Here is a 17,514-nt window from a genome sequence, read left to right as displayed (position 1 = left end):
AGGGCTAGTAGAAATCCTTGGGTAACAGAAGAAATATTGAATTTAATTGATGAAAGGAGAAAATACAAAATGCAGTAAATGAAACAGGCAAAAAGGAATACAAACGTCTAAAAAATGAGCTCGGCAGAAAGTGCAAAATGGCTAAGTAGGGATGGCTATAGGACAAATGTAAGGATGTAGAAGCTCATCTCACTAGGGGTAAGATAGATACTGCCTACAGGAAAATTAAAGAGACCTTTGGAGATAAGAGAACCACTTGTATGAACATCAAGAGCTCAAATGGCAACCCAGCTCTGAGCAAAGAAGGGAAGGCAGAAAGGTGGAGGGAGTATATAGAAGGTTTATACAAGGGTGATGTACTTGAGGACAATATTACGGAAATGGAAGAGGATGTAGATGAAGACGAAATGGGAGATAAGATACTGCGTGAAGAGTTTGACAGAGCACTGAAAGACCTGAGTCGAAACAAGGCCCCCGGAGTAGACAACATTCCATTAGAGCTACTGACGGCCTTGGGAGAGCCAGTCATGACAAAACTCTACCATCTGATGAGCAAGATGTATGAGACAGGAGAAATACCCTCAGACTTCAAGAAGACTATAATAATTCCAGTCCCAAAGAAAGCAGGTGTTGACAGATGTGAAAATTACCGAACTATGAGTTTAAGTCACAGCTGCAAAATACTAACGCGAATTCTTTACAGACGAATGGAAAAACTGGTAGATGCGAACATCGAGGAGGATTAGTTAGGATTCCGTAGAAATGTTGGAACACGTGAGGCAATACTGACCTTACGACTTGTCTTAGAAGAAAGATTAAGAAACGGCAAACTTACATTTCTAGCACTTGTAGACTTAGAGAAAGCTTTTGACAATGTTGACTGGAATACTCTCTTTCAAATTCTGAAGGTGGCAGGAGTAAAATACAGGGAGCGAAAGGCTATGTACAATTTGTACAGAAAGCAGATGGCAGTTACAAGAATCAAGGGACATGAAAGGGAAGCAGTGGTTGGGAAGGGAGTGAGACGGTTATAGCCTCTCCCTGATGCTATTCGATCTCTTATATATTGAGCAAGCAGTAAAGAAAACAAAAGAAAAGTTCGGAGTAGGTATTAAAACCCATGGAGTAGAAATAAAAACTAGGTTCGCTGATGACGTAATTCTGTCAGAGTCAGCAAAGGACTTGGAAGAGCAGTTGAATGGAATGGACAGTGTCTTGAAGGGAGGTTATAAGATGAACATCAACAAAAGCAAAACAAGGATAATGGAATGTAGTCGAATTAAGTTTGGTGATGCTGAGGGAATTAGATTAGGAAATGAGTAGTAAAGGAGTTTTGCTACTTGGGGAGCAAAATAACTGATGATGGTCGAAGTAGAGAGTATATAAAATGTAGACTGGCAATGGCAAGGATAGCGTTTCTGAAGAAGAGAAATTTGTTAACATCGAATATAGATTTATGTATCAGGAATTCGTTTCCGAAAGTATTTGTTTGGATTGTAGCCATGTATGGCTGTGAAAAATGGACAATAACTAGTTTGGACAAGAAGAGAATAGAAGCTTTCGAAATGTTGTGCTACAGAAGAATGCTGAAGATAAGGTGAATAGATCATGTAACTAATGAGGAGGTATTGAATAGGATTGGGGAGAAGAGAAGTTTGTGGCACAACTTGACTAGAAGAAGGGATCGGTTGGTAGGACGTGTTCTGAGGCATCAAGGGATCACAAATTTAGCATTGGAGGGCAGCGTGGAGGGTAAAAATCGTAGAGGGAGACCAAGAGATGACTACACTAAGCAGATTCAGAAGTATGTAGACTGCAGTAGGTACTGGGAGATGAAGAAGCTTGCACAGGATAGAGTAGGATGGAGAGCTGCATCAAACCAGTCTCAGGACTGAAGACAACAACAACAACAATAACATATTGGCTGTTGGTCATTGATGCATATTCTCATTTTCTGTGTGTCATTCATTGTGTTTCCACATCCAAAACTGCCACTGGTGCAGTCTTGTCCAAAATTTCTTCACTCGTAGTCCTGCCCATGACATTAGTGTCTCATAATGGTCCACAGTTTTCATCACAAGAGTTTGTGGCATTTTGTATCCATCGCATCCTCACCCTGCCATTCCATCTACAATCTAACTGTGAGGCTGAACACTTAGTGCGAACATTCAAAACTCAGATGACAAAGTATGTTGCAAATCTTCACTCAACGTTGCCTTTCTCTCCTCATACCGTTTCACACCTTTCAGCAAGAAGAGCCTAGTAGAACTCTGCCACAGGTGCCACCCGAGGATGCTGCTACACCTCCTGCAACCTCCACTTGGCCATCAACCCATGCAGGTGCCATGTCTCTTGTGGCTGGGAGTGGCTGTCTGGGTGTGTGGTTTCGGATGTCATTCTAAATGGATTGCAGCTATCATCACCAGATGCCATAGGTGGTCTCTCTGTGACATCTGCACAGAGGACTGCCTCTGCTTGAGGCAGCATGACCAGCTTTGCCTTTGTGTGGATAGCTGGACGCTCCCTGATGTCACACCATCACCTCCTAGCGCCCTCACATTGGGTGTCACATCACCTGCTGCTGCCGGTTCTCCACTGCCAGATGGGTGAGGGCATCCATTCTCAATGGCCAACCCAGCAGTTTCTCTATTGCTTCTGAGACCACTGTCAGGGATTCCGTCACCCATTCCTCAGCAACAAATGATGCCAGTAACATCAGCACTGCGAGCACCATCACCAGAGCTGATGGCCGAGGTTGACATGCAAACAGCTCTAGCATCACCGGTGTTGTCATATGGTTTGACATGGGAAGATGGGTGCAGAATGTGTCTGTGCCCCAAGCACTTCGGACTTTACTCTCCCATTGCAGCATGCCGCCTTAGTGAGGGTCCAGTGGATGAGGAGGACAGCATGAATAGCAGTCACACTTAAAACAGATCCATATCCCTGAGAGATACAATTCTCTGTCTGAAATTGCTCTTATAAAGTATTGCTGATGCAATATCTGATTATACAGGAAAGAAGAACCGTATGAATAGGGGTAGACACCACCAGAAACACCTTTTGTGGAGCTTTCTGATGATATTATAACTCCAAGTAGTGTCAGATACCCTACTGAGAACAAATTGTACACCTACAAGCTTTAATTTGCAGGGGAAACATTGATGCATTGCTGCCTCTAAGAGTGTACAGTTTACAATGGTTGAACAATACCTCCTGAACCTGCAATGGAATCGATCATGTACCTTCCATGATCCTAGGACCCAGGTTAGGCATTGGTTGACCATGTGTTCTAATAGCTTTCCTACAGAGCCAGTGAGGGTCATGTCAAAGTAATTACTAAGTGAGGTCTAATCCTTCACTGAGTATTTGCTTTTCAGAAAAAAAGTTTGTACATGATTAAATTAAATTCAGAGTCTAGGGTTGGTCAAAGTAGAAAATCACTGTGTTGTTCAAGAAAAGTTATCAAGGCGATTGGGTACAGTATGTTCCACTCAGAGAGGAGAATGATCGTGCAGTCTGGAAGGGTGATAAATTTGTGTGTACATATCTAGAGAAGAGGTTCAGCTTTAGTTGTGTTGGGACAAATTGACCAGTGTTCTAATAGTTTTTTTGAAAATATTCTGATTTGCTTTTGCTGAGAAACTGAGTAGTTGAACTAATGAGATCTGATGCTTCCAGAAGTAGTCAAATTTTGGGATTTTAGAGAAAATTATAATTTTCTTCCAGGGGAATTGAAAAAAAAAATCAAGACATACTATGCAGTCATTTTCAGAAATTTCAGACTACTGAGTAATAGTGAACTGTTCAATACTGAATGAGCATTCTATACTGCTAAAAATCATGTGAAGTTTCAAACTGTTTCTTGACTGGTTAAAGCTGCAGTTCTTTGGACCATATGTTGTGAGTTCTAGGCTTTTGCTGGGTAGTAGTGAGAGAACATGCTGTGTGAATGAACATTCAACATAAAATTTTGATCACATATTTGCATTTATTTTACTGTGTATTAGGACAAGCTTGGTAGTAATGTGTGCACTGCTAAAGTGATAAGAATTTGTCTTATTTAGTGGACCTGATAGAATGAGCCGTCTTTTTGATTGTCAAAAAGCAAAATTTAAGCACCCTGCTGGCACATACAGTGCAGTATATATTTTAAACAGCTTTTCAAAGTCGGACCACATTATAAGCCTATGTTACTACAGAGCAGGCAGTGATTCTAATGAGGTCACTAACAAGGGGCGGTTCTAGAAGTTGGTGAAAAAGGGGGGGGGGGGCTAATTGGGGGAGGTGGGACGCATTTGGGGGAATGGAATATCACTTAACAAAAGGAGATTTGGGGTCCTCCTCCAACAAATTGGTAAAATTTGGTGTTGCTTAAAGTAGTTTTTGGTAACTGTTTTGGAGTTCAGGGTAAAAGAAACTTATTTTCGCATGGGAGATTTTATAAATGATATAAACCATAAAAAGGTCAACTTACAACAAATACGTTTTGATTAATTTTCTGGCTACAGAAGGTGACATGAATGTAAAAACTTGAACTTGACATGAATATAAAAAAAACCTGTAACAAAATTCACTGGGTATTTCCGTCTTCTGCCCAATTTGTCACGCTCATTCATCTCTGTTTCTTTTGACTGAATATGACAGTGATATTTTCAATGTCCATATCGCTTTCTTTACGGAAATTAGCAAGAGCCAATCCATTTAGTCTCAGCTGCCCTATTGTGTTACGTAACTAAGCCTTTATTCGTCTCAAAGCAGAGAAGCTTCGTTCACGAGTGCTTGTGGTGACAGGAATAGTCCCAGATATTTGAAGTAAATCATATACATTTGGGAAAAACTGCTTCAGTTACTGTTTCAGGTCTTTTACTTTCATCAACCCAATTTTTCTTCCATAGTTTCAGCTCTCCTTTCATTAAAAACGAAGAACTCTCTAAAAACTGTTCATATTTCTCGGATGCTTGGATCACTTCATCCTCACAGCATGCAGGAATACGATCTTCAAGTGTTGTGAAAATTTGGGGTAAATCTTGTTTCTAGTTCAGCAATAAAACAATCTACAACAGGTAAAAATACTGTTCGCCTGAAGTATTCCTCGGTGTTTGAAGCAGGACTTAGTCTCTTTTGTTTTGTGTTCAAGTAGTTCTTGGCATTGCTATTACACTTCCAATATATTCTGCCAGTTAAACAGCGTCTTCAAAAATACTTCCGAATTCCATTTCCGCATCTGTCCTTATATTGTTGAACAGCTCAAGCACATCATTGACATCATTTAAGGTGGTTGTTAAATGCATTTTAGGACTTTGGAGCTGTACCAGGGTGTATACGTGGACAAGGAAAAAAAATTCCCGGATTTCCCTGTTAAAAATACGCTTTCTCCCAGGTGAAAATACACTTTTTCCGTGTTAAGTGACAGTATACTCTTCCTTGGCACTGTAAAAGTCATTAATCCTTTGAATGTTTATGGTTTTATATACCAATGTAGAATTTCCTGGCACTTTAGAAAGCGAAACTCAGGGGGGGAAAGACGTTTTGAAAGACCTTTGATGTGCAGTAACATTTACGCTGCATATTTTCATATTACGGTATATATTAGGTATAAATTTGAATTCCACGAAACAACGCATGTTACTTTCTGAACCATTGAAATCGAGTTTGTGATGCACTTTTGTAGGCGTCATAGCTCATTCAAATGATCTCGCCAGCTGATGACAGCAATAGGACACGTGATGTAGTCAGCCAACAGCAAGATCACTCTTAAGTAGTGTGGATACACAAATAAGTTAATGGATTAAGTTAATATGCTTAGTATTCACATGTAATATTGGTCTCGAAGATTAATAAGTTGGAAGAGAAGCTAAGCTTCCACATACAATGTTGATTTTTTTTGCGCGTGTTACACTTTAAGATACATCACACAAATGTGTCAGTAAAATTTTTAATAATGACGCAAATGTCTCATCTTCTGGGCTCAAAATTCTTCTGAATGCTCATCCTCAAATAGTTGACTTTTAAATGAGAGTCTAACGCTTTGTGATTTAAGAAATTCATCGTACATTCTCGCACATAGTTCATCTTGTGTAAAAGGAAATCTGCTTTTAATATACAGGGCCATTACAAATGATTGAAGCGATTTCATAAATTTACTGTAGCTCCATTCATTGACATATGGCCACGACACATTACAGATACCTAGAAAAACTCATAAAGTTTTGTTCGGCTGAAGCCACACTTCAGGTTTCTGCCGCCAGAGCGCTCGAGAGCGCAGTGAGACAAAATGGCGACAGGAGCCGAGGAAGCGTATGTCGTGCTTTAAATGCACTCACATCAGTCAGTCATAACAGTGCAACGACACTTCAGGACAAAGTTCAACAAAGATCCACCAACTGCTAACTCCATTCAGCGATGGTATGCGCAGTTTAAAGCTTCTGGATGCCTCTGTAGGGGAAATCAATGGGTCGGCCTGCAGTGAGCGAAGAAAGGGTTGAATGCATGCGGGCAAGTTTCACGCGTAGCCCGTGGAAGTTGATGAATAAAGCAAGCAGGGAGCTAAACGTACCACAGCCGACGGTTTGGAGAATCTTACGGAAAAGGCTAAATCAGAAGCCTTACCGTTTACAATTGCTACAAGACCTGACACCCTATGACAAAGTCAAACGCTTTGAATTTTCGGCGCGGTTGCAACAGTTCATGGAAGAGGATGCGTTCAGTGCGAAACTTGTTTTCAGTGAAGAAGCAACATTTTTTCTTAACGGTGAAGTGAACAGACACAATGTGCGAATCTGGGCATTAGAGAACCCTCACGCATTCGTGCAGCAAATTCGCAATTCACCAAAAGTTAACGTATTTTGTGCAATCTCACGGTTTAAAGTTTACGGCTCCTTTTTCTTCTGCAAAAAAAACGTTACAGGACATGTGTATCTGGACATGCTGGAAAATTGGCTCATGCCACAACTAGAGACCGACAGCGCTGACTTCATCTTTCGACAGGATGGTGCTCCACCGCACTTCCATCATGATGTTCGGCATTTCTTAAACAGGAGACTGGAAAACCAATGGATCGGTCATGGTGGAGATCATGATCAGCAATTTATGTCATGGCCTCCACGCTCTCCCGACTTAACCCCATGCGATTTCTTTCTGTGGGATTATGTGAAAGATTCAGTGTTTAAACCTCCTCTACCAAGAAATGTGCCAGTACTGTGAGCTCGCATCAACGATACTTTCGAACTCATTGATGGGGACATGCTGCGCCAAGTGTGGGAGGAGCCCGCATCTCGTAGTTGTGCGGTAGCGTTCTCGCTTCCTACGCCCGGGTTCGATCCCCGGCGGGGTCAGGGATTTTCTCTTCCTCGTGATGGCTGGGTGTTGTGTGTTGTCCTTAGATTAGTTAGGTTTAAGTAGTTCTAAGTTCTAGGGGACTGATGACCATAGATGTTAAGTCCCATAGTGCTCAGAGCCATTTGAACCATTTTTGAAGTGTGGGAGGAACTTGATTATCGGCTTGATGTCTGCCGAATCACTAAAGGGGCACATATCGAAAATTTGTGAATGCCGAAAAAAGCTTTTTGAGTTTTTGTATGTGTGTGCAAAGCATTGTGAAAATATCTCAAATACTGAAGTTATTGTAGAGCCGTGAAATCGCTTCAATCATTTGTAATAACCCTGTAACGCTTTCCAAACGACCATTCGCAATATTTTCCCGCTACCTGCAAGAAATAGGTTCGTTTCAGCAGTTGCAAGAAAGTGCCAGATACCTGGCGTCACTGCGCTTGCGCAGCTACGATGACGCAGGAAGCCCTTATGTTCGTACGTGTAAAACATTAAAAGATCTTACATTATGTCATAAAAGAAACAAGACATCAAAGGATACTTCAAGAGTGTCGGGATTTCGCGAACCATGCCAAAATGCATAATTCGGCTTAAAATGCACACCCGTATGTAAATTTTCTTGGAGTACCAGTACTCATGTTTGGTTCTTTATTAAAGCATAATGTCATACGTTTACTTGAAATGCAGCGAACAGTTGAAACTAGCCAATAGTGTGAAATTAAACACTTTGTTTCAAATACATTGACTGCCTCAATAGAAAGGATTAATAAAAGCCATATCTCTTTAGCAAACCGGCAAAAATAACTTCATTGTTCTCTAAGGCGATTAACGCTTGACTGTCAAAGGTTGAAATAAAATCTGAAACTATTAACATATTTTAGCCTGCCGTAATTATGCGAACGTATTTTAATTCATTTGATAGCTCCCGGGCACAAAAATCCGTTTTGTTATCGTTTAACGTGAGAGCAATAAACGAAGAGGAAACAACAAAATCACTGAACGTAAATACAGGTCACGGGGAGACGACCCACCTCCCAACAACAACTCTGACTGCTCTGTGCATCAGCCCCGGATCTACGATATTTCCGAACATGGACGACATTAAGTAGTGGCGCCCAGCCACACTTGCGTAACCAGAAGCGGGAGAAGGTACAAGCCATACGCGACTCAACTGCGCATGCGCAACAGCCCGCCCGCAACTGCTCTAACAAATCTAATTTAAACAATTGTCACGCCACGCTCAGCGGAGGCAATTTGTTGTTATAAAGCATAGTGTTCCTAAAGCCTCACACACTTTACTGTTGGCAGACGCTTGTATGAGCACTGTTTTGTTGTTGTATACGGCGCATTTCCTTTGGAACTTAAGTTTTATTTTCGTTTTTCTTTTCTCCCGTTCATGTTTTGTTGCTGCAGTAATATTCTGCAGTAGCGGAATACAATAATATTCTTTGTTAGAGTATTGGTTCTTACCAGTCGAAATCACAAAAATTTAACTGAAAACTAAAACAATGAAAACTTCCCGGAATTCTAAACAATTCCCGGGTTTTTCCCGGTTTTCTCCCGGATGAAAAAAATTCTGGGTTTTTCCGAATCTCCCAGTTGTCCCGGGTCGTATACACCCTGTGTACGCTTAGTCTTAAAGAGAAGCAATATGCTGCAGTTGCTAAAGCTACTACGAAGTCTCCTCTTCGGACAGCAGAACTAAGCATACAAGCTTTACTAGCCGTTTCTGCGTTGGTTTCACGACTACTTGAAAGTTCTTCAAGCAAGGTCACGACCTTGACAAATAGCTCAAATGGTTCAAATGGCTCTGAGCACTATGGGACTCAACTGCTGTGGTCATTAGTCCTCTAGAACTTAGAACTACTTAAACCTAACTAACCTAAGGACATCACACACATCCATGCCCGAGGCAGGATTCGAACCTGCGACCGTAGCAGTCGCACGGTTCCGTACTGCGCGCCTAGAACCGCGAGACCACCGCGGCCGGCCGACAAATAGCTCCTTGAAAGTAATAAGGGTATCGTGTCTTTCCACCGATCTTGTTGGACACATTGGCATCAACTTTGTTTTCTTTGACTCTGTGAACCGTAGTCGTGTTATAGCTCAATCAACGGTATTAACACGCCAATCATATAATGCATGTCTATGAGCAGAAGGTGAGACAAGCAGTGAGAGGAAACGTTTTGGTTTGGAAGCAACTGTGAGGAGAGGCGAAGGCCACACTACAGGGGTTACCACGGGAAGCACACAAGGCGCGTCCTAAGGCGGGAGTCAACGGCCGACCGACCAGGTGACTCAGACAGGAGAGCGAGTAATGGGCCACCAGAAGAAGGACGGAAAAAAACGTTAGAAAGCTGCTTTTCGGAATTCCAAATGGTTACGAACAAAACCAGTGATGCATTCCATCACATGAAGAGTGAGTGGTACACACGTGATAGACACAAGTAACCTTTTAGGTGTCTGTAGCGGGTACAAAACGTCCGATTGGCGGAAATGCACTAGGAAGGACTTAAGTGCCGAGATTTTGGCGCAGTTTAATTTTAAGACCCTTGCGATTGGTAGAGAGAGTTTCCACAAACTAAGAGGAACGCTTCCATTGGTCGAAAAAGGCCGTGACATGGAGAGCAGTTTGGCTACGAGAAGGCAAGGTGGAAATTTTCGAGAACTCTTCTCTGAAGTCAAGTGCAGGACAGGGCGCATAATGCTCTGTACGACGCAGAGGAGAAATTTGTGTGAACATTACGTTCATAGCAGCTGACATGGGGGACTGATGACCTTAGCTGTTTAGTCCCCCTTAAACATCCCAACAACCACCACCAGCTAGAAATTAGCTGTAGCGTCGTTTAGCTCCAACAGCGGAGAAACGAACCAGCCAGTTAGTTAAATGTTGTTGCGAGAAATGAGAGGGCAATATAATATGCATGCTGCTCCAGCCATGCGCTTGTATATCGCCATATTTCAAGACTAGGAATGAGTATTTGTTTCCTCGCACAACGAGAAACATAGGGAGAGTTTCTGCTGGGAAATTCAGCAAAAGTTTAATAAGTTTTTATAGGAATTTCAGAGGAAGAGAGCGGCCATGCATATGACAGCTCGTCACTGCTAAGGTAAATACTGCGCGCAGAGGCGTAAACTTGTTGGTTCACCAGCTTGAGTCCACTGTAAACTCGAGCGACGTTAGGTAATCTTTTGCTCGACTTGTCACAAAACTAACCATCCTCTGTAGACTTGATTGTCATCCTAAATAGTATCGAACTTTGAACCGGAATTGGACGATTTATTGTTGTACTAACCAACATCATAACGTAATCATAAGAATAATTTTCTAACGAAACTTATAGTTAAAATTTAATACTGTTGTGTTTAGAATTAGTTAAATTTCAGGGAACAAGATCCATCATTTTGACAACTGTCTTAACATTGTCACACTGTAATTGTGTAAAAGCGTGTATATCTGTGAAAAGTTTGCAACATTAAATAAATTTGCAGCATACACAGCTGTGTCCTCAGTCATAGAATAAGCAACCATCTCACATTTTACAAATTATTAATACCAAAAATACGTATGCCCAGCCTTAGTTTTAAAAAAATACAAGAATAAAGTGTTATTTTTCAGTACAAATTAATTAAATAATGCTGGTGTGTGCAGAAAATATTTTACCTCCTTATAGACGAATGGTGTCTTTAAAAAAAATGACCTCACTTTTTATGTTTTCAACCTGTCACATTCTTACCATTAGTTATCGATTAAAAATAATAGCGCTAATCTTACTTAATTAAACTAATAACTACTAGTAAAAAATGTCAGTAATATGAAAGAAGTATTATTTAAAATTAAGAAGATGTGACCCTTACCAATTGAGACCTGTGACGTTTCCAACTCTGTAGCACAAGCTACAGATTTCCTATGAGAGTTTTTTTGGACCTACGCTCAGGTTTTCCAAAATAATCCGTTAGCTTGTGATTCATTGCAGTAGCGTCTCTCATCACTCACTCCAATCCCTAATACACTATTATTTCAGAAAATAATTTACAATTCACGACCCATGGTTCGGTCACACTACTCAGTTACACACTTCAGTAATATCAGTAATCGTAATCGGGAAAAAAGTGTTCGCTGACAGCACGTGGAAGAGTTGGAAGGGCAACTGACTGTTTTTAACAGTCGATTGTTTTTTCGTCCAGTCGGTTTCTTCACTCGGTTGCAGTTGTTATATGAATTTTACACTCAGTTTGCGGGTATGAGGTATTTTATTTACATTCTCGTTCAGACTTTTCGGTTATCATATCAATTTTTGGTGGTTACACACACACACACACACACACACACACAAAATCGGGGATCATATACACCGCGACGTTGCCCCGCTCGCAACTGAATAGTTTAAATATTATTTGCCTTCATTGAGCGGTATTGAAACGGACTTAATTTATGTTCATATTCTTTACTACAAACGCGTACCACATTTTAACATGAACGTCTCAATAATGCGCTTTCACAAATTCCTGTTAGTCTCGTGGTTGGTTTATATCTACTGGTCTGTAGATGGCGCTCGCCCGCTGACGTTGCCAGCACTGCAACACGTCTAATGAATGTAAGTGCCCTGGAAAATAACACGATTTGACGCAGATGTCCGGCGATTCCGAAGTTTTTGTCAGGGTATAGCAATTTAAGTGTTGGTAGGCATACCCAGCATATCTAGCTTTCTTGATTATTATAAGTGGCACATTAATATACATCCAGTGCCTTTTAATAAATACTAAGACACCCATTTTAAGTTAAATTATATTATTGGTTTAGATAGTAAACTGTTTGCTGCTCTTGCTCTTTTATTAAAATGTGTTTGAAACATTTTACAACCAATATTGCTACATAATTATTAAAGATGATTGAATCTGTTGAAGTAATATTCGTCGATTTCTGAAGTCATTTTATCCCGTGTAAAATGGCACTCCATCGAGGGGGGGGGGGGGGGGGAGGGGAGGCTATAGCCCTCATAGTCCTCCCCCTTGCCACCGCACCTGTCACTAACATAATAGTAAAATTCAGTCCAAAGAATGACACTACACTGCTACAACATATTTGTCACATATCCTTTTACTGAGCTTATGGTATCCATTCAGTCTCCTTTTCTTCTTGGGAGGCAGTAGACTAACACATTATCGCACAGTGTTGACTCACTTGGCTCAAGTAACACTTGTGCCACAAGCTTCAGTACCATATAACATAGTAAGAACTGACTAAAGCTGATTATTGGAAATCCGAATAAGTCATTTTAAAAGTTTAATATGTTATCTAAATTTAATAAATTATTTAGGAATAAAAGAGATGACTCACATTGGCACAGCTCAAAAAAAGCTGGTGGTGGGAGTGGTAGTGGTAGTGGGGAGGATCCAGATCACCTGGGTTGTGAAGCAGCTATTGAAATCCTACATGTTGCGCAGACCTTTACTTTGCTAGCTTTCAGAAAAGTAAAGCACTGTACATTTTGTGTGTGTATCTGTCAACACCACAGCACTTCTGCCTTTAGGTGGATTGTTTCCTTTATTCCGAAATAATTCATTATTCTCAACCACAACTTTCCGTACATTATTATATCACGTAGTGGCTCCCTTCCATCCAAGCCTTGTGTCGTCTATCCTTTGTTATTATATCCTTATCCTAGCTGCCCTCTATTCTCCATCTGTTTGTTTTTCTTACATTTCATCCCTCTCGCCTTTATAACACAATACATAACAGCCGCAACACATGTGGTTGCACACAACTTGTGTTACACCCTGTAGTCATGGTCGCATCCATTACGACAGCCACGCATGCAACTCCACATGCCATGTTACTCCCTATAACACCATAACACACTTATAGCAGCTCAGAATCTTCCCCTGTCTCACATATCACTGCCAATCTGCCTGTCCTTGTTTCCTTTTTATCTCTGATGCATGACAACAAATGACATGTTATCGAATTTATTTCGTGTTTATGGTGATATATCACATGTGATCAGATTTATCTGTCACAACACTACCCCAACACAATTCCTTTCACTCCTGCCACCCATCAACATTATTCAACACTCCTTGCAACCACCTGCCACCTTTACCTGCCACTTTCAACACAAACTTCATACCTCAGTACAAGCCCCCCCTCCCCCCACTCCCAGCGCATGGTTCCCTGCTCTATTTATCTGCAACAGTTCATTAAAGTTTTCTTGTCCATGTCCGATATCCTGTTCCTTAAATGCTGCCTAACCCATTGAATCGCCCCCATGGCCTAACCACAAAAATCGCTATTTCTGGATCTCAACCCTCCTTCCACAATGACCTCACCTTTCAGACTCCACCAGTCGCTTTCTCTCGAAAACCTTGTTCTACAAAAATGCATTTCCATGGCACAGGTATCCCTGAACCACCTACACTCCCTCTGCAAAGTACTGCTACTATGCAACTCCCAATGCCTACACCTCATCACCCAAATTGAAATCCTGGCACTCTACCACTTAGAACATTCCAAACACCACCTCCAAAAGTTATCCAGCTTGCTGAAAACCTACTCTTGTGTTGGGGCACCACTATCCAACCCCAACCCCAATCCCAATGCTCCTCATTGTCAACCCGTTATAGCACCCAGACCCTGCCTTAGCTGACCTTTCCAACCTACCATGTCCTCCAAAACCACCTACCAATACTGCACAAAATCCAGAGACAAAACAGTGTCAGAACACTGTTGTTAACCTCTCTGCCAAAATCCTCAGCCCCACAGAAGTTTCAATCCTATCCAAAGGCCTCACATTCAGACTGACTCCCATGTTCAACCATGTCGGACTTGTGAAACAGCTACTCTCCTCCTCCCACTCCCTACAGTGGAAACACTTCTTTGCCACCAACCCCTCCAACAAAAGCCAGTCCAAACCTAACACTGAACCTTGACTGTTCCAATTTGTACCACCATCCAACCATGGCCCTCCCATACTACTGCCAAACCATTCCCTAGTCGCCTTCCAGGAATTCTTAACTTCCAACCTCGCCTCACGATCCTTCCCCAGGTCCCTCCCTAAGAACAACAACCTTACAGAAGAAAAGAGGACTGCCCTGCACAACCAGACAAAGGTTCTACCACTGTTGTGATGAACTGGAATGACTAGCTGGTGGAAGACCTCTGCCAGCTGTCTGACACTTCCACCTACTTGCTCTGCCAAAGTGAACCCATACCTGAAGTCCAACATAACCTCCAATGGAAGTCAGCAGGCTGTCGTGGCCATTGTCACTGATGTTAAAATCTTCTGGGTTATTAGGCTGTGTCATGTTTCTTCTAAAATGTTCGACGTTTTGACCCCTGTAATGGGATCTTCCTCAGGATCTTTTGGCGTCAACTACTGCTAGATAATAAATCAGTAGACATGCAAACTACTGCTAGAACACTGTCAGAGACGAGTGTCACGTCCACTTATAAAGGGGAACTAACACTGAACCCTGCCTATTCCAATTTGTACCACCACCAACCATCACCCTCTTAAATGGAATTCGCCCCAAAATCAAATTCGCCTTGGAGGCTGAGAGTGAGGTCAGTCTCCTGTTCCTAGATGAGAGGTATACAGAAGATCTGATAACACTCTAAGTCACAGAGTGTCCAGAAGCAAGCAGTACTCCACACTCTGTCTTCACGTGTAACACTCTAGGTCACAGAGTGTCCAGAAGCAAGCAGTACTCCACACTCTGTCTTCATGTGCCTTCCGTATAAGCGATGACGACAACTTGGAATGGGAGTTGAATTTTTTAAAGAGGACTTTGAAGGCAAATGGGTATGATAGTTATTCAATCGACAGGGCTTTTAGGCAGAATATTAATACCACTAACAAGAATGACGAGGAACTGCCTCCTCACTCCATCGGGCTACCGTTCGTTTCTGGGGTCACTGACCGCATAAGCAGAATTTTAAAGGAAAATGGTATTCAGACATCTTTCGTTAGTCAAAACAAAGTAAAAGACTTTTTCCGTCGGAAAATGGATGCACCTGATTACCTTCACAATGCGGGCGTCTATCAAGTGTCATGTGGCTGTGGCAAAGTGTATATAGGCAAACCAGGAATAATTGTTAAAGAACGCATTAAGGAACATGAACGGCACATGCGGCTAAAACAAAGTGCAAAATCGGTAGTAGTGGGACATCACGAGAACTGTGGATCTGACATCGATTTTAATAACGTACGTGTACTGGCTAAAGAAACAAACATTTATAGAAGAAAGGTCCGAGAAGCGGTTGAAATTTCTATGAATGCATATAATTTCAATAGAGAGGACGGCTATAGGCTTCCAGCATTGTGGCTCCCCACCATCAAGGAAGTAAATACACAGCCACGGTGTGTGAGCTGCATAAATAACGCACTGCAAGTCACCTCGGCGGACAATAATATTTTGGGTAAACATTCCTCTCCTCTCTTGCTCTGTCCGTTTCGAATCTAGCCACTGATGATGACCAACCAATAGCAGTAACAGGCATTTCAACCAATAACCCTTCTCCAGCATAAGTGTGGAATAGTGCCTTTCTATCCAATGACGATGGACGGTTCAAATGGCTCTGAGCACTATGCGACTTAACTTCTGAGGTCATCAGTCGCCTAAAACTTAGAACTGATTAAACCTAACTAACCTAAGGACATCACACATATCCATGCCCGAGGCAGGATTTGAACTGGTATCCACAGGAGATAAGCTACCAATGCTCCTTCTTCTGCATCAGAGTGGGAATATTAGCTTATTACTATGTCCTACCAATGGTACCATATGATTTTTAACCAATATTATCACTTCTCCAGCATGAACGCCAGAAAATTCCCCCTTTGTAAGTGGATGCAACACTCGTCTCTGACAGTGTTCTAGCAGTAGTGGACACCAGAAGATCCTGAGGAAGATCCCAGCAGAGGGGTAGAAACGTTGAATGTTTTAGAAGAAACATGACGCGGCATAATAACCCAGAAGATTTTAACTTCAATAACCTCCAATCTCTGCTGAAATCCTTAGGTCCTTCCCAGAACCTCTCCCCTGAATCCATCTCCCTGCTAACCCCAGCAACAGCCTGCACACCCACCTTCTCCATGCTCTCCAAAATTCACAAACCAAACAATTCTTGGTACACCATTGTGGCTGGTTACAATGCACCCACCAAAAGAATGTTGGCCCTTGTTGACCAACACCTGCAACCAATTGTCTAAAACCTAGCCTGCCACATTAAACATATCAACTACTGTAGATTCACTCTCCTTATAAACAAAAGTCCCTCATGCCCAGAGCCTTGTGTGATGAACACTACCTCTCCCAACGCCCTGCAGATTCAAAACCCACCACTTCATTCTTCATACACCTAACCAATTACGACTTACCCCATAACTACTTCACCTTTGAGGGTGAACAGAAAAATTTGTGGCACAGTCATGGCACCCTCCTGTGCCAACTTCTTCATGGGCCATCTAGAGGAAACATTCTTAACTTCCAAAAACCCAAAAACTTTTGGTCTGGTTCAGGTTTATTTATCTTTTTTTTATAATTTGAACCTTAGGCCAGGTCACCTTATCCTCATTCCTCCACAATCTCAACGCCTTCTCTTCCACACATTTCACCTGGTCATCCTCTGACCATTGTGGCACCTTCCTGGATGTTGATCTCCTCCTCTCAGATGGCTCCATCTTCACCTCAATTCACAATCAGATCCACCAGTCACCAACAGTACCTGCACTTTGACAGCTTCCACCACTTCCACACCAAAAAATTCTCCCATACAACCTGGCCACCTGTGGCAGATGCATCTGCAGTGATGAGAACTCCCTTGCACTGTATGCTGAAGGCCTCACAAAGGCGTTTGCAGACGGGCAATATCCCACAGACCTACACAAACAGATCTGTGCCATATCCCCACACACACCTGATCCTCACATCCATCCCAAGAACTAACCACAAAGGAGCCCCCCCTCTCCCCCGCCCCCCCCCTCTCCCCCGCCCCCCCCCCCCCCCGTGCACTTGTCACACCCGATACCACCTGGGGCTGGAACGACTGAACCACATCCTTCATCAGGGCTTTGATTATCTATCATCATGCCCTCAAATGAGGAACAGCCTACCTGAGGTACTTCCATCCGTCCAAGAGTGGTGTGCCACTGCTCACCCAAGCTCCACAACATCCTAGTC

The sequence above is a fragment of the Schistocerca gregaria genome, chromosome 7 (assembly GCF_023897955.1).
Source record: "Schistocerca gregaria isolate iqSchGreg1 chromosome 7, iqSchGreg1.2, whole genome shotgun sequence".
Taxonomy (NCBI): domain Eukaryota; kingdom Metazoa; phylum Arthropoda; class Insecta; order Orthoptera; family Acrididae; genus Schistocerca; species Schistocerca gregaria.
This window is presented reverse-complemented; position numbering follows the sequence as displayed.